Source organism: Nomascus leucogenys, chromosome 10 (genome assembly GCF_006542625.1).
Source record: "Nomascus leucogenys isolate Asia chromosome 10, Asia_NLE_v1, whole genome shotgun sequence".
NCBI lineage: Eukaryota > Metazoa > Chordata > Mammalia > Primates > Hylobatidae > Nomascus > Nomascus leucogenys.
This window is the reverse complement of record NC_044390.1, coordinates 99,994,850-100,022,446: the sequence shown is the minus strand read 5'-3', so window position 1 is coordinate 100,022,446 and position 27,597 is coordinate 99,994,850. Positions and strand designations below refer to the sequence as shown.

The 27,597-nt window shown below is 45.7% G+C and overlaps 1 protein-coding gene and 1 pseudogene across 5 annotated transcripts in view; both read left to right on the top strand.

Moving 5' to 3' along the window:
• The first annotated feature begins 31 nt into the window (after positions 1 to 31).
• LOC100581353 lies at positions 32 to 14,437 on the top strand (annotated as a pseudogene).
• Positions 14,438 to 24,188: 9,751 nt separating this feature from the next.
• ZNF605 (zinc finger protein 605) overlaps positions 24,189 to 27,597 on the top strand; it is a 34,383-nt gene continuing 30,974 nt past the window's right edge. For 3 of the 5 annotated variants that reach the window (XR_004032104.1, XR_004032105.1, XM_030821754.1), the window contains exon 1: positions 24,203 to 24,240. The gene's annotated coding sequence lies outside the window, so the exon portion shown is untranslated. Of the gene's footprint in view, positions 24,241 to 24,515; positions 24,722 to 27,597 lie in introns of those variants that run through there. The other 2 variants (XM_030821755.1, XM_030821756.1) reach the window with 2 other exon arrangements.

Genomic DNA, 27,597 nt, shown 5'->3' with positions numbered 1-27,597 from the left:
TGAGGCGCATGCGGAAGTGCGTCCTGCGTCGATGCGCCAGGGCGCGACGGCGCCGGAAAAACTACATCTCCCACAATCCTCGGAGATGGCTCCCTCGTTACAGGCCTGGCTTCCAGCTGCAGCGGATGTAGAGAGGGGCACAGCCTGACGGGAAAGGAAGGTTGGGAGGGGGCTCCGCCAGCGGCACCTGGTTCACCCACCCCCGCCTGCGCCAGGTTCAGTACCATCCTCGGAGCCTGGACGCCCAGTTTCCCAGGGCCTGTAGAACTGACTCAGAGTCCGACCCCAGCAAAGACGCAGGCCTGCTGAAGTTTTGATATCAAACAAGATAGGGTTCAGACCAGAAGGCACAGCAAAAAAGGACCCTTTGTAAAGCTAAACGCTGCAATTCATAGGGTTAAATAACAGTTTTGAATATCAGTGCACCAAATAATAGAGTAACCAACTTCATAAAGGAGAAACTATAGTAGATGTTAAAGACAAATAAATAGAACCACACCAATAATGAAACTGCCTTTGCAAAAATTGTATCAGTGAGAAAATTATAGCAGTGGGGGAGGTCTAATCTAACCAAACCCCCGACCCCGCGCGCCTTTGGCTGTCAAGATGCCTTCATTATTGCTGGGCTTAGGCCAAGCTAACTTTGGAAGACATTTAGGTTATAGTTTAAATGATAGCCCTTTTCCAAAACCCAACTGCCTTTGTAAAACCTATGAGAGACCACCAAGCTAGCGGGAGGAGAGGAGCCTGAATTCCGCTAAGACATGGATTGGTCACAAGACATGCAACTTCCCCAGTTACTCCTACAGATAACACCACTATTGTAGATTGGCCTTTTGAGATTTAAAAATGTGCAAAATAGCCAGGCACGATGGCTCACGTTTGTAATCCCAGCACTTTGGAGGGCTGAGGTGGGTGGATCGCATGAACCCAGGAGTTGGAGACTAGCCTGGGCAACACGGCGAAACCTCATCTCTACAAAACATATCAAAAGTAAGCCGGGTGCGGTGGCATGCATCTGTAGTCTCAGCTACTTGGGTGGCTAAGGCAGCAGAATTGCTTGAGCCCGTGAGGTGGAGATTGCAGTGAGCCGAGATTGCACCATTGCACTCCAGCCTGGATGACAGGAGTGAAACCCTGTCTCAAAAAAAAAAAAAAAAAAAAAGTGCCAAACATCTGAATAGACATTTCTCAAAAGAAGACATACAAATGGCAAACAGGTATATGAAAAGGTGCACAATATAATTGATCATCAGAGAAATGCAAATCAAAACTACAATGAGATATTATCTCACCCCAGTTAAAATGGCTTTTATCCAAAAGACAAGCAATAATAAATGCTGGTGAGGATGTGGGGAAAAGGGAACTCTTGTACATTCTTGGTGGGAATGTAAATTAGTACAACCACTATGGAGAACAGTTAGGAGGTTCCTCAAAAAAATAAAAATAGAGCTACCATACAATCCAGCTATCCCACTCCTAGGTATATACCCAAAAGAAAGAAAATCAGTATATCCAAGAGCTATCTGCACTGCCTTGTTTATTGCAGCACTATTCACAATAGCCAAGATTTGGAAGTAACCGAAGGGTCAATCAACAGGTTAATGAATAAAGAAAATGTGGTACATATACACAATGGAGTAGTAGGAAGCCATAAAAAAGAATGAGATCCTGTCATTTGCAACAACATGGATGGAACTGGAGATCATTATATTAAGTGAAATAAGCGAGGCAGAGAAGACAAACTTCACATATTCTCACTTATTTGTGAGAGCCAAAAATTAAAACAATTGAACTCATGGTGATAGAGAGTAGAAAGATGGTTACCAGCAGCTGGGAGGGTAGTGGGACACTGTGGGGGATGGAAATGGTCATTTGGCAGAAAAAAATAGTTAGAATAAGACCTAGTATTTTCTAGCACAACAAGATATACTCAAAAATAATTTAATTGTACATTTTAAAATAACTAAAAGTATAGTTGGATTGCTTGTAACACAAAGGATAAATGCTTGAGGATACCCCATTTTCCCTGATGTGATTTTTATGCACTGCATAATAATCATTGCATTATAATATGCATTCTATATCAAAATATCTCATGTAATCCATAAATGTACACACCTACTATGTACTCATAATAATTAAAAATTAAAAAAATTAGCCAGGTGTGGTGGCATACACCTGTAATCCCAGCTACTTGGGAGGCTGAGGCAGGAGAAATGCTTGATCCTGAGAGGTTGAGTCTGCAGTGAGCCATGATCCCACCACTGCATTCCAGTCTGGGCAACAGAATGAGACCCTGTCTCAAAAAAAGAAATTAATTAATTAAAAATTTTCCCACAGAGAAAATCTGGGAATGGATGGCTCCACTAGTGAGTTCCATCAAATACTTAAAGAAGAAAGGATAATTCTTTAGAAATTCTTTCAGAAAATAGATGAGAGGGAATACTTCCCAACTTATTCTATGAAGCCAGTATTATTCTCATACCAGAGCTAGACAAAGACATCACAAGGGAAAAACAAAACAAAACTACACACCAATATTCCTATGGTGTGTAGTACCATAGACACAGACACGAAAATTCTTAACAGGCTTGAGAAAACTTTTTTTCTCCTCTAACTGGTTTTGCAGGTGTTTACTCATGTGAAAACTTACCAAATTGTTTAAATACATGCAGTTTATTCTATACCAATTATAATTTAATAAAGCTGTTTAAGAAAAATGTTAGTAAACTGAATCTGGCAATGTACAAAAAGGATTTTATAAAATGACCAAATGGAATATATACCAAGAATGAAAGATTGGTTCAACACTGAAAATCAGTATAATAAAAAACAAAAACTATATGACTATTTCAATAGATGCAGCAAAAGGCATTTAGCAAAACCAACATCTATTCATGGCAAAAACTCTCAACAATCTAGGAATAAAAGGGAATTTCCTCAACTTGATAATGGGCATTTTAAAACAACCCTAGCTAACAGCCTACAGAACAGTAAAAGACTGAGTGTTTTTCCCCTATAATAGGAAACAAGCAAGGGTGTCTGCTTTCAACATTTCTGTTCAACGTTGCACTGGATGTTCTGGCTGGTTCTGTTCCACGTTGCACTGGATGTTCTAGCCGGTTCTGTTCCACGTTGCACTGGATGTTCTAGCCGGTTCTGTTCCACGTTGTACTGGATGTTCTAGCCGGTTCTGTTCCACGTTGTACTGGATGTTCTAGCCGGTTCTGTTCCATGTTGTACTGGATGTTCTAGTTGGTTCTGTTCAATGGCGTACTGGATGTTCTAGCTAATTCTGTTCAACGTTGCACTGGATGTTCTAGTTGGTTCTGTTCAATGTTGGATGTTCTAGCTGGTGCAATCAAGCAAAAGAAAAGAAAGAAAAGGAAACAGCCAGATTGGAAAAAAAAGTAAAATTGCCTTTATTCACAGATGATATGATCCTGCATATAGAAAATTTCTAGGAATCAATAGTAATAATAAAACTACTGAAACTAATAAATCATGTTAGCATGGTCAAAGGGTACAAGTTCAATATATAAACACTATACTTCTATATACTAGCAGTGAATAATCTTAAAATGAAGTTAAGTAAACAATTTCTTTCACAGCATCAAAAAGAATAAAATAGTAATAAATTTAATAAAAGAAGTAAAAATGTGACCGGGCGCGGTGGCTCACGCCTGTAATCCCAGCACTTTGGGAGGCTGAGGCGGTTGGACCACGAGGTCAGGAGATCGAGACCATCCTGGCTAACATAGTGAAACCCCGTCTCTACTAAAAATACAAAAATTAGCCAGGCGTGGTGGCGGGCACCTGTAGTTCCAGCTACTTGGGAGGCTGAGGCAGGAGAATCGCTTGAACCCAGGAGGCGGAGGTTGCAGTGAGCCAAGTTTGCGCCACTGCACTGCAGCCTGGCGACAAAGCGTGACTCTGTCTCAAAAAAATAATAAAATAAAAAATAAAAAAGGAAGTACAAATTTATATATTGGCAACTACAAAACATTACTCAGAGATATTAACAAATATTTAAATAAACAAAGACATTTCATCTTAATGGATTGAAAGGCTGAATACTATCAATATGGCAATTCTCCTCACATTGATCTATAAATTCAATGCAATTCCTGTCAAAATCCCACCAGACTTTTTGGTAAAAATTGGCAAGCTGAACATAAAATTTATAATGACATGCAAAGAACATAGAATAGCAAAACAATTTTGAAAAAGAATAAAGTTGGAAGACTTACACTACTTGATTTTAAATTTGCTATAAAGCCACAGTGATCAAGACAGTGTGATATTACCACGAGGATAAGTAAATAGATCAATGGAAAATACCTAAGGATCTAGAAATACATTGTAACATTTATGGCCAATTAATTTTTGACACAGTTACCCGAATAATTCAACGATGAAAAGGTAGACTTTAGTAAATGATTCTGGGTAAATGGATGCCTACATGCCAAAGGAGGAGAAGAAGACTCGCCTTACACATCATACATGAAAATTAGCTGAAGACGGGTCAGAGATCTAAAAGTAAGAGCTAAAACTATAATACAATAGAAAATTGTTGTAAATTTGGTTTGGGTAAAGAGATTCCAGATATAACAACAAAACATGATCCATGAAATAAAAGCATTGATAAATTGAACTTCGTCAATATATAAAAACTTTACTGTTTCAAACTTTTCTGTATGAAGAAAGTGAGAAGACAAGCCACAGTCTAAAAGAAAATATTTGCAAATCATTTATCTGATAAAAGACTTGTATTCAGAACACTTATGACTCAATAATAAGACAAGCAACCCAATTTTGCAAATGAGCAAAAGATCTGAATATATATATATTTCACCAAAGAAGCTGCAGAAATGGCTAATAAGCACATACAAAGATGCTCAACATCATTATTCATTAGGGAAGAGCAAAGTTAACCGCAATGAGATACCAGTAAAAACTCAATAGAATGGCTATAATAAGAAAAACAGACAATACCTAGTGTAGGCAAGTATGTTGAGAAACGAGCCTTCATGCTTTGCTAGTGAGATGTAAAATGGCAGTCACTTTGGAAAACAGTTTGGCCATTACTTAAAAAGTTAACCATAAACTTACCACATGACTCTGCAATGCTACTCCTAGGTATCTAAGAAAAAATGAAAACTTATGTCTATATAAAGTCATTTATGATAATGTTTATAGCAATATTATTATTATTATTATTATTATTATTATTATTATTATTTTGAGACGGAGTCTCTCTCTGTCGCCCAGGCTGGAGTGCAGTGGCGCGATCTCGGCTCACTGCAAGCTCTGCCTCCCGGGTTCACGCCATTCTCCTGCCTCAGCCTCCTGAGTAGCTGGGACTACAGGCGCCCGCCACCACGCCCGGCTAATTTTTTGTATTTTTAGTAGAGACGGGGTTTCACCGTGGTCTTGATCTTCTGACCTCGGGATCCGCCCGCCTCAGCCTCCCAAAGTGCTGGGATTACAAGCGTGAGCCACCACGCCCGGCCTAGAGATGGGGTTTCACCATGTTAGCCAAGATGGTCTTGATCTTCTGACCTCGTGATCCGCCCGCCTCGGCCTCCCAAAGTGCTGGGATTACAGGCATGAGCCACCACACCCGACCAGCAATATTATTTATAATAGCCAGAAACTGGAAACAACCCAAAATGTCTATCAACTGCTGACTGGATAAACAAAAGTGAAAGCAACTCAAATACCCATCAAATGATGCCTGGATAGATAAACATGGTATAGCCATACGATGGAACACCGTTCAGCAATTAGAAGAGGGGGGAAGTGCTGATACATGGCGATGTGAATAAACCTCAAAAACATGATGCTGATGTCAAGAAGCCAGACATAAAAGTCATCACATGTATGATTTTGTGGATATAAAATGTCTAGAAAATGCGAATTTATAGAGTGAAAAATCACATCAGTAGTTGCCTAAGAATAGGAGTAGGAACAGGGGTTAAATGTAAATGGGCATAAAGAACTTTGGTAATGAAGATGTTCTAAGGCTGCATTGTGGCGATGGTAGTAAAACTCTATGAATTTACTAATATCACTGAATTGAATACTTACGATCGATACATTTTGTGGAATGTGAATTGTATTTCAATAAAACTTTTTTAAGGCCACTGAGTTTGACTATTAGAAATGAGAGAGATAAAAGCAGAAATAAATGAGGTCAAACGCAGAACAACAGTAGAACTAATAAATAAAAACACTTGTTTTTGAAGAACATTAACAAAATAGACAATTCGGGCCGGGTGCGGTGGCTCACGCCTGTAATCCCAGCACTTTGGGAGGCCGAGGCGGGTGGATCACGAGGCCAGGAGATCGAGACAATTCGGTATTCTAATCCAGCAAAAAGAGAAAAAGTACAAATATACAAAATAAGAAATACAAAGAAGAAATAACTACTGAGGCCGGGCGCGGTGGCTCACGCTTGTAATCCCAGCACTTTGGGAGGCCGAGGCGGGCGGATCATGAGGTCAGGAGATCAAGACCACGGTGAAACCCCGTCTCTACTAAAAATACAAAAAAAAACAGCCGGGCGTGGTGGCGGGCGCCTGTAGTCCCAGCTACTCGGAGAGGCTGAGGCAAGAGAATGGCGTGAACCCGGGAGGCGGAGCTTGCAGTGAGCCGAGATTGTGCCACTGCACTCCAGCCTGGGCGACAGAGCGAGACTCCGTCTCAAAAAAAAAAAAAAAAAAAAAAAGAAATAACTACTGAAACAAAAGATAGATGTTTTTTAAAATCATAAAAGACGTTTTTGCCCAACTCTAGGCAAAAACATTTTGAAGACCTACATGAAATTCTTAGGAAAATTGAATTTTCCAAGATTTACCTCAGAAGACTCAACAGCCTACTTTTCATCAAATAAACTTGTGAAGAACCACCCCACAAAAAAGTAACAGATTTGGATGGTTTCATAGGAAAATGCTGCCAAACTTCAAAGATAATCCCAATGCTCATAAATTACACCAGAATAAATAATACTTCCCGCCGGGCGCGATGGCTCACGCCTGTAATCCCAGCACTTTCGGAGGCTGAGGCAGACGGATCACAACGTCAGGAGATCAAGACCATCCTGGCCAACATGGTGAAACCCCGTCTCTACTAAAAATACAAAAATTAGCTGGGCGTGGTGGTGGGCACCTGTAGTCCCAGCTACTCAGGAGGCTGAGGCAGGAGAATCACTTGAACCCAGGAATCGGAGGTTGCAGTGAGCCGAGATCGCACCACTGCACTCCAGCCTGGCAACAGAACGAGACTCCGTTTCAAAAAAGAACAAACAAACAAAAAAACTTCCGAATTTCTGGAGCAATTATAACAATAATATGTAAACCTAAAAAAGAATCACAGAAAATGAAAACAAAAATTGATTTCACTTGTCAACAGTGATGCAAATATCTTAAGTCATAAACAGAGTGAGGTATTGAAGCCTTCAATTATTACTCTAGAATATTGCTGTCATGAATTCTGTCAGTTTTTGCTTTATATATTTTTATGGTCTGCTATTAGATATATAAGTATTTATAATGCCCTATATTGAATATTTTATTAATCTACAAGATTATTCTTTGTCTTGTCATCTGTTTTGGTTTAAAGGCTATTTTGTCTGATGCAACCATCACTGCTTTCTTTGGGACATTTACATGGAATATCTTTTTCAATCCTTTCACTTTCTACTATTTGTGTTTTTGGATGTAAAGTGAGTCTCTTATAACAGCATATAGTTGAATTATGTATTTTTATTCAATCTTCAAATGTAAGTCTTTTGATTGAAAAGTTTATCATTTACATGTAAATTAACTACTAATGAGGAAGCTTTTTTTTTTTTTGAGACGGAGTCTCGCTCTGTCACCCAGGCTGGAGTGCAGTGGCGCGATCTCAGCTCACTGCAACCTCCGCCTCCCGGGTTCAAGTGATTCTACTGCCTCAGCCTCCCGAGTAGCTGGGACTACAGGTGCGTGCCACCACGCCCAGCTAATGTTTGCATTTTTAATAGAGATGGGGGTTTCACCACATTAGTCAGGCTGGTCTTGAACTCCTGACCTCAGGTGATCCACCTGTCTCAGCCTCCCAAAATGCTGGGATTACAGGCGTGAGCCACCGCGCCTGGCCAGAAGATATTATTTCTCTCATTTTGCTTTGTTTTTGAAGTGGCTTATAAGCATTTTTATCTCTAATTTCCTGCATTGCTGTCTTCTTTTGTGTTTATTTATCTATTTTTTTTGAGAGGGAGTTTTGCTCTTGTCGCTCAAGCTGGAATGCAATGGCATGATCTCGACTCACTGCAACCTCTGCCTCCCGGGTTCAAAGAACTCTCCTGCCTCAGCCTCCCAAGTAGCTGGGATTACAGGCACCCGCCACCATGCCCAGCTAATTTTTTGTATTGTTAGTAGAAATGGGGTTTCACCATGTTAGCCAGGCTGGTCTCAAACTCCTGACCTCAGGTGATCCACCCACCTTGGCCTCCCAAAGTGCTGGGATTACAGGCGTGAGCCACTGCGCCCGGCCTAGTTGATTTTTTATAGTGGAATGTTTAAATTCCTTTCTGATGTTCTTTTGTGTCTGTTCTATAGCTATTTTTTTGTGGTTGCCATGAGAAGTACATTTAACATCGGAAACGATAACGCTCTAATTTGAATTTTTACCAGTTTAACTTCAATAACATGTGAGAACTCTGCTCCTTTAAAGCTCTGCTCCCACCCCTTTGGTTTGCTGATGTCACAAAATTACATGCTTATACATTGCATGCCCCAAAACATACATTAGTCCTTCTTTTAAATGCATTAATGTCTTAAATTATGTTTAAAAAAAAAAGAAAATGTGGAGTTATAAACCAGAGTTACAATAATGCTATCGTTTGGTCTAATGATTATTTTATGGTCTACTCAAATTTTTTTTTTTCTTTTGAGACAGTGTCTCACTCTGTCACCCAGGCTGGAGTGCAGTAGCACAAACATGGCTCACCACAGCCTCAAACTCCTGGGTTCTCCCAAGTCAGCCTCCCAAGTAGCTGAGGCTATAGGCATGTGCCACCATGCCTGTAGGGTCTAGCCCTACAGGGTCTGTGGGATTTTCTCCCCGTGTGCGGAGACCTGAGATCATAGAAATAAAGACACAAGACAAAGAGATAGAAGAAAAGACAGCTGGGCCCCGGGGGCCACTACCACCAAGACGCGGAGACCGGTTGTGGCCCCGAATGCCTGGCTGTGCTGTTATTTATTGGATACAAGACAAGGGGGCAGGGTAAGGAGTGTGAGCCATCTCCAATGATAGGTAAGGTCACGCGAGTCACGTGTCCACTGGACAGGGGACCCTTCCCTGTTTGGCAGCCGAGGCGGAGAGAGAGAAGAGACAGCTTACGCCATTACTTCTGCATTTCAAAGACTTTTAGTACTTTCACTAATTCTGCTACTGCTATCTAGAAGGCAGAGCCAGGTGTACAGGGTGGAACATGAAAGTGGACCAGGAGTGTGACCGCTGAAGCACAGCATCACAGGGAGACGGTCAGGCCTCCAGATGACTGCGGGCGGGCTTGACTGATGTCAGGACCTCCACAACAGGTGGTGGAGCAGGGTCTTCTCTACCTCCCCGGGGGAAAGGGAGACTCCCTTTCCCGGTCTGCTAAGTAACCAGTGCCTTTTCTAGGCACTGACGCTACCGCTAGACCAAGATCCGCCTGGCAACAGGCGTCTTCCCAGGCGCTGGCGTTACCGCTAGACCCAGGAGCCCTCTGGCGGCCCTGTCCGGGCATAACAGAAGGCTCGCACTTGTCTTCTGGTCACTTCTCACTGTGTCCCCTCAGCTCCTATCTCTGTATGGCCTGGTTTTTCCTAGGTATAATTGTAGAGCAAGGATTATTATAATATTGGAATGAAGAGTAATTGCTACAAACTAACGATTAATAATATTCATATATAATCATATCTATGATCTATATCTAGTATAACTATTCTTACTTTATGTATTTTATTATACTGGAACAGCTCGAGCCCTTGGTCTCTTGCCTCGGCACCTGGGCGGCTTGCCGCCCACACATGTCCGGCTAATTTTGGTATTTTTTGTAGAGACGGGGTTTCACCATGTTGCCCAGACTGGTCTCCAACTCCTGGACTCAAGCAATCCACCCGCCTTTGCCTCCCAAAGTGGAGATTACAGCTGTGAGCCACCATGCCCAGCCAAATTTTCTATTCTACATGATTCAGTCTTGTTAAGTTGTATGTTTCCAGGAATTTATTCATTTTTTCTGGGTTATTTACATTTTTTTGCTGTACCTTTTCTTGTAGTATTCTCTCATGATCCTTTGTATGTCTGTGGTATCAGTTATAATGTCTCCTCTTTCATTTCTGATTTTGAGTCATTTCTCCTTTTTTCTTAGTCTAGCTAAAGGATTGTCAATTTTATTTATCTTTTCAAAAACCAACTTAGTTTTGTTGATCTTTCTATTATTTTTACAGTTCTATTTCATTTATTTCTGCTCTGATGTTTGCTATGTCCTTACTTCTACTAACATTGGGTTTAATTTGTTCTTTTCCTAGTTTCTGGAGGTGTAATGCTAGCTTGTTTATAATCTTTTTCAGCATAGGCATTTAGCAGTATAATGTTCCCTCTTAGAACTGCTTTTGCTGCATTCCATAAGTTTTCATATGCTGTGTTTCCATTTTTTTAAGTCTTAAGATAATTCTAAATTTCCCTTTTGATTTCTTCCCATTGGTTGACCCATTGGTTGTTCAGGAGTATGTTGTTTAATTTCCACATATTCGTGGTTTCTATTTGCACAGAATATTTTATTCTATTCCTTCACTTTCAGCCTATGTGTATCCTTAAAACTGAAGTATGTCTCTTATAGGTAGCATATGGTTGGGCCTTGTTTGGGGTTTTTTCCAATCCACTTAGCTACTGTCTGTCTTTTGACTAGACAATTTAATTCATTTATATTCAAGGTAATTATTGATGGGTAAGGACTTACTATGGTCATTATGTTAATCGCTTTTCTGACTGTTTCATAGATCCCTTTGTCCTTTCCTCCTCCCTTGCTGTTTTCCTTTGTGATTTGATCATTTTCTCTAGGTGATAAGCTTTGGTTCATTTCTCTTCATTTTTCATGTATCTACCATAGGTTTTTGTTTTGTAGTTCCAATGAGGCTCACATATAACATAGTTAATAATAGTCTATTTTAAGCTTATAACAACTTTGCATATAAAAACTATATCTTTACTCCTCTATTTTGTTTATGATATTATAATTTACATCTTTTTACATTGTGTATCTACTAACAAATGGCTGTAGCTATAGTTATTTTTAGTAGTTTTGTTGGCCGGGCGCGATGGCTCACACCTGTAATCCCAGCACTTTGGGAGGCTGAGGTGTGTAGATCGCCTGAGGTCAGGAGTTTGAGACCAGCCTGGCCAACATAGGGAAACACCATCTCTACTAAAAATACAAAAAATTAGCTGGGCGTGGTGGTGGGCACCTGTAATACCAGCTACTCGGGAGGCTGAGGCAGGAGAATTGCTTGAACCCGGGAGACAAAGGTTGCAGTGAGCTGAGATCGTGCCACTGCACTCCAGCCTGGGCAACAAGAGCAAAACTCCCTCTCAAAAAAAAAAAAAAATTTGTCTTTTAATCTTTATACTAGAAATATAAGTGATTTACACATCATTATAGCATTAGAGTATTCTGAATATGACTGTATGCTTTTAACTAGTTTTATACTTTCATATGTTTTCATGTTACTAATTCACAACTTCACTTCAGCTTAAAGAACACCCTTTAGCATTTCTAGTAAAGCAGGACTAGTGGCGATGTGTACTCCCTCAGCTTTTGTTTGGGAAAATCTTTCTCTTTCATTTCTGAAAGACAGCTTTAGGGATAAAGTATTCTTGATTAGCAGTGTTTGTTTCTTTCAGCCCTTGGAAAATATCATCCCACTCTCTCCTAGCCTGCAAAATTTCTGCTGAGAAATCCACTGATAATCCTTAGTGATTTTCTCTTGCTACTTTCAAGATAGTCTTTGCCTTTAATTTTTTTTTAAGCAGGGACTGCTCTGTCACCCAGATGGAAGTGCAGTGGCAAGATCCTGAATCACAGCAGCCTCAACATCCTGAGATGAAGTGATCCTATCACCTCAGCCTCCCAATTAGCTGGCACTACAAGCACATGCCATCGCCTCTGGCTAATTTTTGTGTGTGGAGACATGGTCTCACTATGTTCCTCAGGCTGGCTTCCAACTCCTGGGCTCAAGTGATCCTTCTGCCTCAGCCTCCCAAAGTGCCGAGAATACAAGCATGAGCCACGATGCCTGGCCTGTCTTTGGTTTTTGATGGTTTGATTATAATATGTCTTGGTGATATTTTCTTACCTGATTAGAGACTTTTGAGCTTCATGCACATAAATGTTCATATGCTTCCCCAGACTTGGGACATTTTCAGCCATTAGCTGCAAGCTTTGTGGGGCATTGTTGGATTCCCCTTTTTGTGGCTTCTTATCATCTTCCTGACTGCTCCAAAACCTGTCCTAGCTTATCACCCTAGATGTTCAAAAGATGTTTGGTTTGTAAAGTGTCTTTATTTATTCTCCCATCTAGTTTCCTCTCCAGGTTGGCTATCCTGTTTCTTCATTTACTGTGCTATCACCCATAGTGTTTCTTGTTGACATGCTTCAGGTTTTGAATTTGTGAGTATGAATTCTTTCTAGTTTCTGTGATATTTTTCACTGTTTCTTCTTCCATTTGAACTTTCGTTTCATGAAATTAGAAAAACTCTATGAAATTTTCAGTAGGTTTTTTAAAGACAGGGTCCCACTCTCTCACCAAGGCTGGAGTGCAGTGGTGTGATCATAGCTCCCTGCAGCCTTAAACTCTTGGACTCAAGCAGTCCTCCCACCTCAGCCTTCTGAGCAGCTGGGACGACAGGCAATGCCCCACCAGGCCTGGTTAATTTTTAAATTTTTTTTGTAGAGGCAGAGTCTGGCTATGTTACCCAGGCTGGTCTTGAAGTCCTCAGTTCAAGCAATCCTCCCACCTTCACCTCCCAAAGTGCTGGGATTACAGGCATGAGCCATCATGCCTGGCCTTGAGCAGAATTATATTGAATAGACAAATTAACTTGACATTATTTACTCTTCCAATTAAAGTACATCAGATGTTTCTGTTATTGAATATGCATATGCCTCCTCCTGACCTCTTCTTTATTGAAATTTGGAGTCTTTACCCATTCCTTCAACTTCTACTCCCATTTTATTCCGAGAATCTAGCTTTTGCTCCCTGTGTCCTACCAACAACATTCTCCACGTATTCTACCAACAACATTCTCCTGAAAGACACATTTGACTTTGAGGCAAATTTTAGAACCTCCACTTTTTCAGAGGTTGACATCTTCTCTTATAGCTTTTCATAATTGGCTTATTATTCACCCTCCTGCCTTTTGAATTGGGTCTTCTCTTTGTCTTCCACTGCCCTGTTTTACTTAGTTAAGTTTCCTCTAAATTCTTTGATCTCTTTGGTCTTGTTTCTGTATAGACATTCTTCATTCAGTAAAGTCATTTATTATTTCCATATTACTTACAATTTGTTAGGTTTTATAGCTGTGATGTTGCTATTTACCAGGTTTATAGGGATGAATAAAGTAGATTCTCAAGATTATGGTTTAGAGAGAGCGCTAGGGGAAAGAGGAGCAAGAAAGAAAGCTTTGAAAGAGCAGCCATTGACTTTGAAGGAAATCTGGGAAAGGATGGCATCCAGGAAGTGGGAGAAGAAACGTTTTCAAGGTGGAGAGAGCTCCTGATACTTCAAGACTTTTCTGAGGTAAAACATGCGGTGCTGAGAATTTTTTTTATTTCTAAAAATCAAACAGAGCCTCTAAAAGAGAAGACTCAGAGGCAAACAATCATGGATGTAAGTCAGCAAAGGCTGGAAGGTAGTGATAACTTCACAGAATTGAAGAGTTGGGATCCTGTTATACAGAAACCACTGGCTATGCCTTGGGATCAAAATTCAGAACAATCAAATGGAAATTACAGTGAAGATGAATAAAAGGGAAAGCAGAAATGGAGAGGAGGAGAAGCAGGCAGAAAGAGAGAAGGAGAAAAACAAGAGGAAATGTTAAAGGAGCTGGAAGATGAACAGGAAAAAGAAAGGAAAAAAGAAAATGAAAAACGATATCCCAAAAAAAGACTAGTCAGCAAATCCCTCATGGACACTCTTTGGAAAAAGTTTAGATTAAACAGATGCCCCACAATACAAGAGTCTATTACTCTCATTTGAATTTGGCATGACACATAAACAGATACGTCAATGGTTTTGTAAAAAGGGGAAGAAATATTATAAAGAAATGTTCAAGGGAAAGCATAATAAAAACATAAGAGATGGGGGTCTTGCTGAGTTGCCAAGGCTGGTCTTGAACTCCTGCCCTCAAGCGATTTTCCTATCTTGCTCTCCAGAAGTGTTGTGATTACAAGCATGAGCCACCCATACCTGGCTAAGACGTTTTATACGACACCATTCTCACAAATAAATGGAGTTCTGAAAGGATAAACAAGAAAATATTAACAATCGCTAATTTTGTGGAGTAGAACTAAATGAGGGCAGTGCAAAGTGGTTCCTGGACATTCTATTTTTACCCTACTGTGGATTTAACATTTTTATAATGGACAATAATTGATTTTATTTAAGAAAAAATCAATAAGAAAAGTATCAACCTCTGGGGGGAAAAGATTATGGTTTAAATCTTTGACAGACAACTAGACTGGAAATTACTACTAAAAAAAAAAAACGCGTTTCAGTGGAAAACTATGTGTTGGTCACACACTGTACATCCTTCCTCAAAGTTATCTGATTCCAGACATGTTTCATTATCTTTCAGCTATTTTTTAAAAACTCTTTGGGCTGGGCGCGGTGCCTCACGCCTGTAATCCCAGCACTTTGGGAGGCCGAGGCAGGTGGATGATGAGGCCAACAGGTCGAGACCATCCTGGCTAACACGGTGAAACCCCATCTCTACTAAAAATACAAAAAATTAGCCGGGCGTGGTAGCGGGGGCCTGTGGTCTCAGCTACTCGGGAGGCTGAGGCAGGAGAATGGCATGAACCCGGGAGGCAGAGCTTGCAGTGAGCCAAGATCATGCCACTGCACTCCAGCCTGCGCGACACAGCGAGACTGTCTCAAAAAAATAAAATAAAAATAAACAACCATATCTTGTGAGAATTCACTCATTATTGGATTACACCGAACCACGAGAGATCTGTCCTCATGACCCAAACACCTCTCACCAGGCTCTACCTCCAACACTGGGGATTACATTTCAACATGAGATTTGGGTGGGAGCATACATTCAAACTATATCTAGTTTCATATATTCAAACTATATCAGAGCATAATAAAAAGATCCTCATAGAATTGTTTTAAGAATAAGAAATGATGGGCTGGGTGCGGAGGCTCAGGCCTGTAATCCCAGCACTTTGGGAGGCCAAGGCAGGCGGATCACCTGAGGTCAGGAGATAGAGACCAGCCTGGCCAACACGGCAAAACCCTGTCTCTACTAAAAATACAAAAATTAGCTGGGCATGGTGGCGGGCACCTGTAATCCCAGGTAGATCTGGTTGTTTAAAAGTGTGGTGCCTCCCCCATTTTTCTGCCATTTCTGCCGCATGAGATGCCTGCTCCACTCCATGTTCCACAATGACTGGAAGCTTCCAAAGGCTTCCCCAGAAGCAGATGCCAGGACTGTTTCCTGTACAGCCTGCAGAGCTGTAAGCCAAATAAACCTATTTTCTTATAAATTACCCAGTCTCAGGTATTTCTTTATAGCAATGCAAGAATGGACTGACACATGCTCATTGTGAAGAAACAAGCATAGAAAATTTGCTATTCACCCAAGGACATAGGTAGCAACTGAAGGACTTATGGTATAAAGTCTGGATCATTAGGGATCCAAATCCTGAGTTCTTTTCTTTATTCCATTTATCCCCAATTGTCTCAGGATCCTTGGGGTGTTGCTTTTCCAGCCAGAAACCTCTGTGGCCTATGGCGCCTTTGCCCGAGTTTTGCTCAGGCCCTCTAGACTCATTCTGTCCACTCAGCCTGGCATGTTGTGCTTGGCTCGCGCCACCTGCCTGGATCCTGTGCTTGGCTCGCGCCACCTGCCTGGATCCTGTGCTTGGCTCGCGCCACCTGCCTGGATCCTGTGCTTGGCTCGCGCCACCTGCCTGGATCCTGTGCTTGGCTCGCGCCACCTGCCTGGATCCTGTGCTTGGCTCGCGCCACCTGCCTGGATCCTGTGCTTGGCTCGCGCCACCTGCCTGGATCCTGTGCTTGGCTCGCGCCACCTGCCTGGATCCTGTGCTTGGCTCGCGCCACCTGTCTGGACCCTATGCCTGCAAAGGGTGAGTCAGGCATGGCGTGATGAGGAGTGTGTGACCGAGCATGGGGTCTGGCCCTACACAGTAGACATGCCGGCTGCTGCAGTGGGGTGGGCAGCTCCAGGTGCTGGAATAGGCACCAGCTCTCGGCAAAGCTGTGGCTGGACCAGACACACCACAAGCAGCTTCAACAGCTGGCACTGGGGAACGCAGTGGCACTCAGAAGCTTGGTGATGCCAAGGACCACAGGGCCCCTAAGAGGGAGTCACAGCCCTGGCTCAGGGAGCTCCCAAGTCTGGGATCCCTGAAGGGCCGCAGCTCTTCTCTCCTCTTCACTCGCAACATGGCGAGCAAGAGGCATGTTTCAGCCGTTTGTGTTACAGCTCTTATAGCCCCACCATTCAACAGATCCTGAGTTCTTGTCCTGCAACCAGGAAAAACGAGGTACACGGACAAGTGAAGGGTGAGCAAGGTGAAGAGGAGCTTTACTGAGCAATAGAACAGCTCAGAGGAGACCCACGGGGGGTAGCTCCTTTCTGCAGCCAGGGTGTCCTGACAAGTGTTCAGCTCCTAGCAGAGACAGCAGAGAGAACACCCTGGAGCGGGAAGCTCCTCTCTACAAGCAGGTCATCCCATCATCTCTGCAGCTCTCAGCAGACAGGAGGCCCTGGACTGGGTAGCTCTTCTCTGCAGCTGGTTATCCTGACATCTGCTCAGCTCTGGCTGAGCCTGGGGCTTTCATGGGCCTCACAGAGGAGGGAGAGACTTCCAGGGGGTCCATGGGTAGCTGTGGGTGGGCCTGGAAAAGGCACCACAAGTTCCCACTCTGGTCTGCGGGACTGGGAGCCCGACCCCCAGCCTTCAAGCCCTTCCTGGCCTCAAGGTGGGGCCTCACCAGGGACATGCCCCTTCCACCCAGGAGCCTGTCTGCCTCCTGCTGTTGTTCATGGTGCCCAGGCTGTAGGTACCAAGGGGTGCCCACAGGGCAGCGCCAAGCTGCCCTCAGACCCCCATCAGCTTCCCTCCTGTACTCATCAGTGCCCAATGTCCAGAGGGGACTGAGGCAGCAAGGGACTGGCGTGTCAGCACTGCCTTGAGCGTGTGCACACCCAGCCAGGCTGTGACAGTGCCCAGGCTTGGCCTCAGCTTTGCTCTGAGATTGGAGCAGGCGCCGACAGCAGAGAAAAGCCGGGCAGTGGGAGCAGGCATTTCCCAGCCTGCGAGGGCAGGGGGGTCTTCCTCGTTCCCCCAGAGTGCAGAGATGCCTGTGTCTGCAGTCATGGTTTGCAGCTGCATGGGAAGGAGGGGCGGGGTGGGATTCCTGCCTGTTCCATAGAGCCAGAGGCTCAGATCTGCAGCCACAGTTTGGACAGCTGCTGCTGTGCCCAGGAGGGTGGGGCTCCAGCCTGCTCCCCACCCTGAGAGCACAGGGATGCCTGGGTGGTTTGGGCAGCTGCAGTGGCACCTGGGGAACTCCCACCCCAACTTGGAAGGGGCGAGGCTCTCACTTGTCCCCAGCTCCATGGAGCATGCAGCCCCAGGCGTGCTTCACTGCTGCAGCCGGCATGATGGCAGCAGCCACTCCAGACAGCCCGCCGCTGCCACGATTTAATCTTCCCTTTCTATCGAAACCTAGAGCTAATAAGGCAGTGGTACAGCCTCATAACATTCCTAACAAATTGTATTTTTAGCAAATTCCAAACACATATTCTACGCCCAGTTCTCTCACTGAAGCAAACTTAGTCACCACTTATGACCTTCCATAGGCCGTCTTTCCACCTGGATTATGATATTACATCATTGATGTAAGTTTAAATGCATAGTCCCTAATCATGCAGGCTTCCCAGATCTATCCATATTGGACAGGAACCCTGGTCTCCTGCTACCCCAGGTCTTCTTATTCATAATTATATGAATCTTTTGTTATGTGTAAAGCTGCAACTGGCCTAAAACAATGCAGAGCCACTTTGAGGGAAGAGAATCCACGGTTAGGAATCTACGGTTAGATTTACATGGAGGGGAAGAGAATCTACGGTTAGGAATCTACGGTTAGATTTACATGGAGGGGAAGAGAATCTACGGTTAGGAATCTACGGTTAGATTTACATGGACGGGAAGAGAATCTACGGTTAGATTCACATGGACGGCAAAGAAAGGAGGTCCTGGAAAAGTGCATGAGAGAAATAGACACCTGTAAAAATAATGAACGACAGGATACAGACCAGTGAAGAACAATGAGAACATTTGGGTGTGTGAGACACAATAGAGTCAACACAAGATAACCATTCTGTTCCTAGATGATCAGGGACAGTGTTTGCACATTAAAAGAAGCAGAGTTGGCCGGGCGCAGTGGCTCACACCTGTAATCCCAGCACTTTGGGATGCCAAGGAGGGCGGATCACCTGAGGCCAGGAGTTTGAGACCAGCCTGTCCAACATGGCAAATTCCCATGTCTACTAAAAATACAAAAATTAGCTGGGCATGGTGGCATGTGCCTGTAATCCCAGCTACTGGGGAGGCTGAGGCAGGAGAATCGCTTGAACCTGGGAGGTGGAGATTGCAATGAGCCAAGATCGCGCCCCTGCACTCCAGCCTGGTGACAGAGCAAGACTCTGTCTCAAAAAAAAAAAATAAAAAAAAAAAAAAAGAATTTACCAAGACAGGCAGATTAGAGAAAGTAGGAAAATACTTTCAAGAAGGTAACAGGCAGCCAGCAATAGAGGAACTGACTGCAAGGAAACGAAGGCTTCCTGGAGATGTAATAGGTGGTTCTTGGGCTGCAGAGTGCTACTTTCAGTTCTGACAACACCAAGGTTGCAGGAAGCTGACTTGCATTTTTTGTATCAGCCGAGGATCTGGTGATAGCTGGGCACAGGAAGATTGTGAGTTATGACAGCTCTGAGTCCTGGACCATTAAGAAAGGCAGACTTACACCTTATCTGCTTTCTCTTATTTCTTATTTTGCTTTCCCCTGCTCCCACTACCCTGTCTCTTTTTCCTTAAGTAGGACTTCACACTAATACATATTAATTTACAAAAGATAAGTGATTGGATGGGGAGGAGGAAAAAACTCAAGTCTTGGCAAGGCAGTTTAGAGACGGAGGGATAAAGAGATGCAGAAGCAGAAGGGTGAGAAGTTTTGGCAGTTTCCTTTTTTAATATATCAATAGTTCTAAAGAGTTTAATTTTTTCTGTAGGGAAAGAAATCTTCAGAGTCTCTTTTGGATGCTTTTTAGTATTATTGAAAGTAACTTTCAATTTTTTTAAAATTTTAGACTCAGTTTTTAAAAATTATGCACATAAATAAACTAATTAAGGTATTTTTAATGTCATTTCATTTTGGGCTTTGTAGTTTGGGGTCTTTAGGGGTTAAATAAGACCATTTTAAAAGATATTGACAGGAGGTCGGGTCATAAGTACTACATATGAATTTAGCTGGAGTTACTTAAAGGTGTATTTTTTTTTTTTTTTTTGAGACAGAGTTTCGCTCTTTTGCCCAGACTGGAATGCAGTGGCACAATTTCGGCTCACTGCAACCTCCACCTGTTTCAAGCGATTCTCCTGCCTCAGACTCCCAAGTAGCTGGGATTACAGGCGCTGGCCACCATGCCTGGCTAATTTTTGTATTTTTAGTAGAGACAGGGTTTCACCATGTTGGTCAGGCTGGTCTCGAACTCCTGACCTCGTGGTCCGCCCAGCTCAGCCTCCCAAAGTGCTGAGATTACCGGCGTGAGGCACTGCATCCAGCCATTAAAGGTGTATTTCTTTTTTTTTTTTTTTTTTGAGACGAGTCTTGCTCTTTCTCCCAGGCCAGAGTGCAGTGGCACGATCTTGGCTCACTGCAAGCACCGCCTCCCGGGTTCACGCCATTCTCCTGCCTCAGCCTCCCGAGTAGCTGGGACTACAGGCGCCCGCCACCGCACCCGGCTAATTTTTTGTATTTTTAGTAGAGATGGGGTTTCACCGTGTTAGCCAGGATGGTCTCGATCTCCTGACCTCGTGACCCACCTGCCTCGGCCTCCCAAAGTTCTGGGATTACAGGCATGAGCCACTGCGCCCGGCTAAAGGTGTATTTCTTTTGAAGGGGACTCAGTTTTAGATGGATGATTGTCCATAATTTGGGGTTTTTGTTTTAATGATCAAAGATCGAAAGAGAAAGAGTTGTTGGATCTGGTATGCTGCTTAGTAAGGATTACTTATTGAAGAGTCACCCATGAGTCACTTTTTTAGATGTCTTGGTGAAACCCAGGAATTTTGGGCACTTAGGGCACTAGGAGATTTTTGTATGTTTTTTGTTGAGGGGAGGCTTATGGGTCCAACGTAGGTCATGAACGATGAGCTTAAATAGTTTCACAAAACCTAAGTCACTAAGTTATCTTTTGGCTGGGAGAAAGAGTGTCTTATCTTTAAGACTTATCTCCGTCTTTATAGAAAGTTTTTTTTGCTGGCTTTGGTCATTTAAAATGGGACTTTAGATGTGTCAAATGAACTGAACTTAAGAGTTTAGCCAGCTTTTTTTTTTAATTTATAAGTTTTACTTAAGCCATGGAATATTTTTTTTAGAGAGAGAAACTGTTTTCTTTCCTGACCAAAATTTGAATGAAAGAAAAGGCCACGGCCATGCTCAGTGGCTCATGCCTGTAATCCCAGCACTTTGGGAGGCCAAGGTGGGCGGATCACCTGAGGTCATGAGTTCGACACCAGCCTGGCCAACATGGTGAAGCCTCGTCTCTATAAAAATCCAAAAAATTAGCCAGGCATGATGGTGGGTGCCTGTAATCCCAGCTACTCGGGAGGCAGAGGCAGGAGAATTGCTTCAACCCAGGAGGCAGAGGTTGCAGTGAACTGAGATCGTGCCACTGCACTCCAGCCTGGGTGACAGAGCAAGACTCCGTCTCAAAAAAAAAAAAAGGAGTATAAATTCTAGTGAGTCATTTAATAAATAACACACTTAACCTCAGAGAAAAGTGAAAATCATAAATCTGTGAACAGCAAAATTTTCTGAGAACAAAAACAAAACTACCTTAAAGCAGAATTTTAATTTTAGGTCTGTTGATCGTGGAATTGGTTTGCTTAAATAAAGTCTGAATCTCAATTAGAACCGGGGCAATGTGGGCTGGGTACGGTGGCTCAGATCTGTAATCCCAACACTTTGGGAGTCCGAGACGCATGGATCACCTGAGGTCAGGAGTTTGAGACCAGCCTTGCCAACATGGTGAAACTGATCTCTACTAAAAATACAAAAAGTAGCTGGGAGTGGCTGGGCACAGTGGCTCATGCCTGTAATCCCAGCACTTTGGGAGGCCGAGGTGGGTGGATCACGAGGTTAAGAGATCAAGACCAGCCTGGCCAATGTGGTGAAACCCAGTCTCTACTAAAAAAACAAAAATTAGCCGGGCGTGGTGGCGCACGCCTGTAATCCCAGCTACTCGGGAGGCTGAGGCAGGAGAATCACTTGAACTCAGGAGGCGGAGGTTGCAGTGAGCCGATATTGTGCCACTGCACTCTAGCCTGGGCGACTGGACGAGACTCTGTCTCAAAAAAAAAAAATTAGCTGGGAGTGATGGTGGGCACCTGTAATCCCAGTGACTCAGGAGGCTGAGGCAGGAGAATCGCTTGAACGCGGGAGGCAGAGGTTGCAGTGAGCTGAGATTGCGCCACTGCACTCCAGCCTGGGTGACAAGAGCAAAACTATATCTCTCACAGGGTCCAAATTTACTAATATAGAATTGAGCAAAATATTATTTCACAAATACTTTAATTTGGTTTTTATGGCCATTTCAATTTTTTAAATTGCCAATTGTGTGTGTGTTTCCTGTTTCTCCCCATTTTTATTTTAAAAAACTAATGTGCTTTTATTTTATTTTATTTTATTTTAGACGGAGTCTCACTCTCTCTTCCAGGGTGGAGTGCAGTGGTGAGATCTCAGCTCACTGCAACCCCTGCCTCCCGGGTTCAAGCAATTCTCATGCCCCCACCTCCCAAGTAGCTGGGATTACAGGTATGAGCCATTACAGGCATGAGCCACCACACCTGGCTAATTTTTATATTTTTAGTACAGATGGGGTTTCACCATGTTGGTCAGGCTGGTCTCGAACTCCTGACCTCAGATGATCCGCCCGCCTCAGCCTCCCAAAGTGCTGGGATTACAGGTGTGAGCCACTGTGCCTGGCCTGGCCAAAAAATATTTTTAAGAGAAGGTGTCTCTCTCTGTGGCCCAGGGTGAAGTGCAGTGTTGCCATCATAGCTCACTGCAGCCTCAACTTCCCAGGCTCAGGCGATCCTCCTGCTTCAGCCTCCAGTAGTTGGGACTACAGGGACAAGCCACCACTTTATATATCCATAAATATATTTTATTTCCCTGTAATGTCCTCATCTCTTTTATTTTTCCTTTTTTTTTTGAGACAATCTCACTCTGTCGCCAGGCTGGAGTGCAGTGGCATGATGGCTCACCGCAACCTCCGCCTCCCGAGTTCAAGCGATTCTCCTGCCTCAGCCTCCCGAGTAGATGGGATTACAGGCACCCACCACCACGCCCAGCTAATGTTTTGTATTTTTAGTAGAGACGGGGTTTCACCGTGTTGGCCAGGATGGTCTCGATCTCCTGACCTCGTGATCCGCCCACCTCGGCCTTCCAAAGTGCTGGGATTACAGCCGTGAGCCACTGGACCCGGCCCTATCATCTATTTTCATTCCTTTTGTCAATACTGCTGGATTGGATGTGCTAAATGTAAGGTCCTCTGAGCTGGCCGCACCATGGTCAAGCCATCCTGACATTCCCCCACCCTTGTGATAATGTACTTTGTAATATTCCTGGTCCTTGTGAATGTACTTTGTAACATCCTCCCCTGCCCGCAAAAAATTGCTGCTGAGGCCGGGCGCAGTGGTTCACGCCTGTAATCCCAGCACTTTGGGACGCCAAGGTGGGAGTATCACAAAGTCGGGAGATCGAGACCATCCTGGCTAACACAGTGAAACCCCGTCTCTACTAAAAATACAAAAAAAATTAGCCGGGCGTGGTGGGGGGCGCCTGTAGTCCCAGCTACTCGGGGGGCTGAGGTAGGAGAATGGCGTGAACCCGGGAGGCGGAGCTTGCAGTGAGCCGAGATCGCGCCACTGCACTCCGGCCTGGGCAACAGAGCGAGACACCGTCTCAAAAAAAAAAAAAAAAAAATTGCTGCTGACTCCACCGCCTATCCTATCCCAAACCTATAAGAACCAATGATAAGCCCACCACCCTCCGCTGACTCCTTTCTCAGACTCAGCTCCCTTGCACCCAAGTGAATAAACAGGCTTGTTGCTCACACTTAGCCTGCTCAGGTGGCCTCTTATACGGACGCGCGTAACACTAACATTTACCGATATTACTTACAGCTATGATGAAAAACGGAAAAGAAGCCGGACGCAGTGACTCATGCCTGTAATTCCAGCATTTTGGGAGGTTGGGGCAGGAGGATCATTTGAACCCAGGAGTCGGAGACCAGCCTGAGGCTGCAATGAGCGGTGATGGCACCACTGCACTCCCCACTGGGTGACAGAGCGAGACCCTGCCTCCAAAAAACAAAACAAAACAAGGAAAAGATGCAGACGCTTCCTCCTGTAGGCGCCTTTAGGTTCTCTCACAGACACGTTGGGCCAGCAGTGCTGGCTCCATCCTAGATTTCTTCCAGTCCTCCCCAGTTAGCCGCCAAGGAGCTTTTCCAACCGGAAACCTCCAATCCGCGACCCCGGCGGATGCACCGCCGAGCCCCTCGGGAAGTGTAGTTCCAGCGCGAGAGGGACGCTGGGAAATGTAGTTCTGCTCGTTCACTTCCCGGATCGGGCCGTGTCCGCCTCGGCACTGCGAGGTCCGAGGGGTAAGGGAGCGTGCAGCGGGGGCGGGACGACATGGCGGCGGGGCTGGGGGCGGCCTCTGTGTCTGCGCCGGGGGTCGCGGTGACCCCGCTGCGGACCGGCTTGCGGTGACGCCAGCGCGCACGAGCTGGCTGCCGGCCGGGGCGAGAAAGGCCTGCGGACCGGTCTGGGCGCATGCGCGGAAGGCGGGCCTCGGGCGGGGGCCCAGGGGGCGCGCGGGGGTGGGAGGCAGACGGTGGGGTGGGGGCTGTAGGGCGGGCGGCGGCGGGGCGCTGAATGTGGGTGTCGGGGGAGATTTGGGGTCAGCTGGGCGATTCACTGGGGGCCTATGGAGGTCGCTGTAGACTTGGAGTGCAGCACGGGCGGGACAAGGGGACGCGAGGCTGCCCTTGGCCCCAAGGGAGAGGGGCCCCTGGGAGGCCGTGTGGAGGATTTCTCTGCAGCGATTAGGACTCTGCTGATCAATGATTTGGATGCCTTTGGGTGAGCATTGGAGGCCAGCGAGGTGAATGATGAGACTTCTGCGGGGGCCTGCTTTGGAGGGTTTGGGGGCTCGCTTGTGTGGGTTCCATTCACTGGAAAGCCTGCCGGCTGTGACAGTTTTGGATTTCACCAGAGCCCCGTGCTCCTGGAAAACAGCGAAGGTTGAGAAATTTCCCACCCTTTTGGGTTCCAGGAAATGGCTCACTGCAAAGATCCCCCCTTCCCTATATGACTTAGGTCAGCCTCCAGGATGCCCCTTGTTCACACAGACCTGCCACGTTGCCGTCGCTTGCCTCATCAGTGACTGGCTGAACTCCACTGAGCGGTCGGAGCAAAATGCTCCTTCAGCAAACTTTAGCTAAGCTTCCTTCCTTTCCCCATTTTCTTGAGCTTTGGCCCATCCGCAGCCTGAGCCAACACGCAGCCTCGCCTGAGAACAGGCTGGCTGAGGGTCAAGCTTTCTCTGCTCTGCTGTCTGGTCGCCCGCACTTCCACCTCGCTTGGCCAGGCCTGGTCTTTGCTAACCTTGTTTACACCTCTCTGTGAAAGAAAAACAAAGGTTGCCTTGCAGAGTTGCACGTGAGTCTCATGGCTTCACGGTTCTTCCCAGAAGCCCGTTCTGCTTCCCCTTCCCAACCCTCATCCGCGTCTTTCTTCCCCATTTCCAATAACCCTTTGGAGCCGTCTTTCTTTGCTCTGTCCAGTTGTATGTTTTTTTTGACAGCTGAATAACAGTGGTTGCTGTTTCAACCCCTGTCTCCAATAGCGGAGGCGAGTATGGGGTGGCCTATGCTGGCGAGTAGCTGGGGTTCGTTTCTGTGCTTCTGTTTGGGGATCTTATGATGGAAGCATTAGGAATGGGGCGCTGTGTATTTGTGACAAGGGAGTCTGGATGTAAGTTAATGGTGGACCTGTTGCAAGTTGTGAGTGCGTGGACAACGGGGGTCATACTTGGCGTCATTGGAGGGGCCTGCGGGATCGGCATTTGTGCAGAGCCCCACAGTCCCTTTCCAGGTGGTGTTTGGGAGGGCATGTGGGAATGTCAGTGAATGCTCCAGCATGGAGTGGATTAGAGAATGGGGTGTCATGGGGGCGAATGCTTGGGGGCCCCGGGGATAAGGGATTAGGGATCCCTGGGCATCAAGTGACTGGGGTCTAATTTAGGGGGTCTGTGGCGCAAGCCTGAGAATGTCAGTTACCGGGGAGGGGTTCTGTGGGCGCGTGACTTGGGCACCCCATGAAGTGAGTGAATGGAGACCAGTGTGTTGGTCCCAGGACAGAAGCCCCTTCTCCTCCCCTCTCCACCCTTCTCCCCTCCCCACCCTTCTCCTCCCCTTCCCACCCTTCTTGTCCCCTCCCCACCCTTCTCCCCCCAACCCTTCTCCCCCCCTCCCCACCCTTCTCCTCCCCTCCCCACCCTTCTCCTCCCCTCCCCACCGTTCTTCTCACCTCCTCACCGTTCTTCTCCTCTCCCCACCCTTCTTCCCCATCCCGACCCTTCTCCTCCCCTCCCCACGCTTCTCCTCCCCTCCGCACGCTTCTCCTCCCTTCCCCACCCTCCTCCTCCCCTCCCCACCCTCCTCCTCCCCTCCCCACCCTCCTCCTCCCCTCTCCACCCTTCTCCCCTCCCTACCCTTCTCCCCCTCCCCACCCTTCTCCCACCCTCCCCACCCTTCTCCCCTCCCTACCCTTCTCCCCCCCACCCTTCTCCCCTCCCCGCTCTTCTCCCCCTCCCCACCCTTCTCCCCCCACCCTTCTCCCTCCCCCCTTCTCCCCCCTCCCCACCCTTCTCCTCCCCACCCTTCTCCTCCCCTCCCCACCTCACCTGCAGGAGTGTTGGAGTTCTGTGGGGATCCTTTGGGACTCAGTGTTTGGGGTTTCAGTCTGTGGTGATTCTTAAGTGGGGCTTTGGGGGTGCTGGTGATTAGGGTGTCTGGCATCTGTATTTAAAAGCCATGTGGGAGTCACTGGGGTCCAGTCATCAGTTGGGCCTGTAGGGATGACTCTGCCTGGCCTGTGGGGTCTATGGTGTGACCTAGGAATGGTTGATGCCAGGGTAAGCGTCTGGGGGCCTGTGGAGGATTAGGAATAAAGGGTCCAGTGTACGTCGTTGAATGGGGGACAGTTTTATTGGCTCGTGCCCTGGCATTGGCTTTGTTATTTGAGGGTGTTGGAACCAGGTGAGAAGGAGCTTGTTTGTATTAGTGACTGGGTACCAGAGATGACGGAATGACTGATGGGGTGGGCAGTGAGGTCTGTGAGGAGGAATTATCGGAGGGCCTGGGAGTTTGATGTTTGGGATGAATGACAAGCATGCGTGCAAGTGTCTGTGATTGGTGTGAGGGTGGGTGAGGGCGAGAAATTGGGGACCCTGTGGGTGCCAGTGAGAGGGAAGCCTGGGGAGCCTAATAGTTTGCCATTTGCGGTGAATGTGGAGTTAGAAGTTAGTGGCCTTGGCTGGGCACCGTGGCTCACACCTGTAATCCCAGCACTTTGGGAGGCCGAGGCAGGCAGATCATGAGGTCAAGAGATCCAGACCACCCTGGCCAACATGGTGAAACCCCGTCTCTACTAAAAATACAAAAATTAGCTGGGCATGGTGGTGGGCGCCTGTAATCCCAGCTACTCAGGAGGCTGAGGCAGGAGAATCGCTTGAACCTGGGAGGCGGAGGTTGCAGTGAACAGAGATTTCGCCACTGCACTCCAGCCTGGGCGACAGAGTGAGACTCCATCTTAAAAAAGATAATAAGTTAGTGGCCTTTGGGTATCTGTGATTAGTGTTCTATACCGTGCCAGTCTGTGGAGTCAGTGGTCAGGTGTTTCTGGAGGCTGTTGTGGGGCCACCAGTTACCGCTTGGGGGCTCTGTTGGACGGTC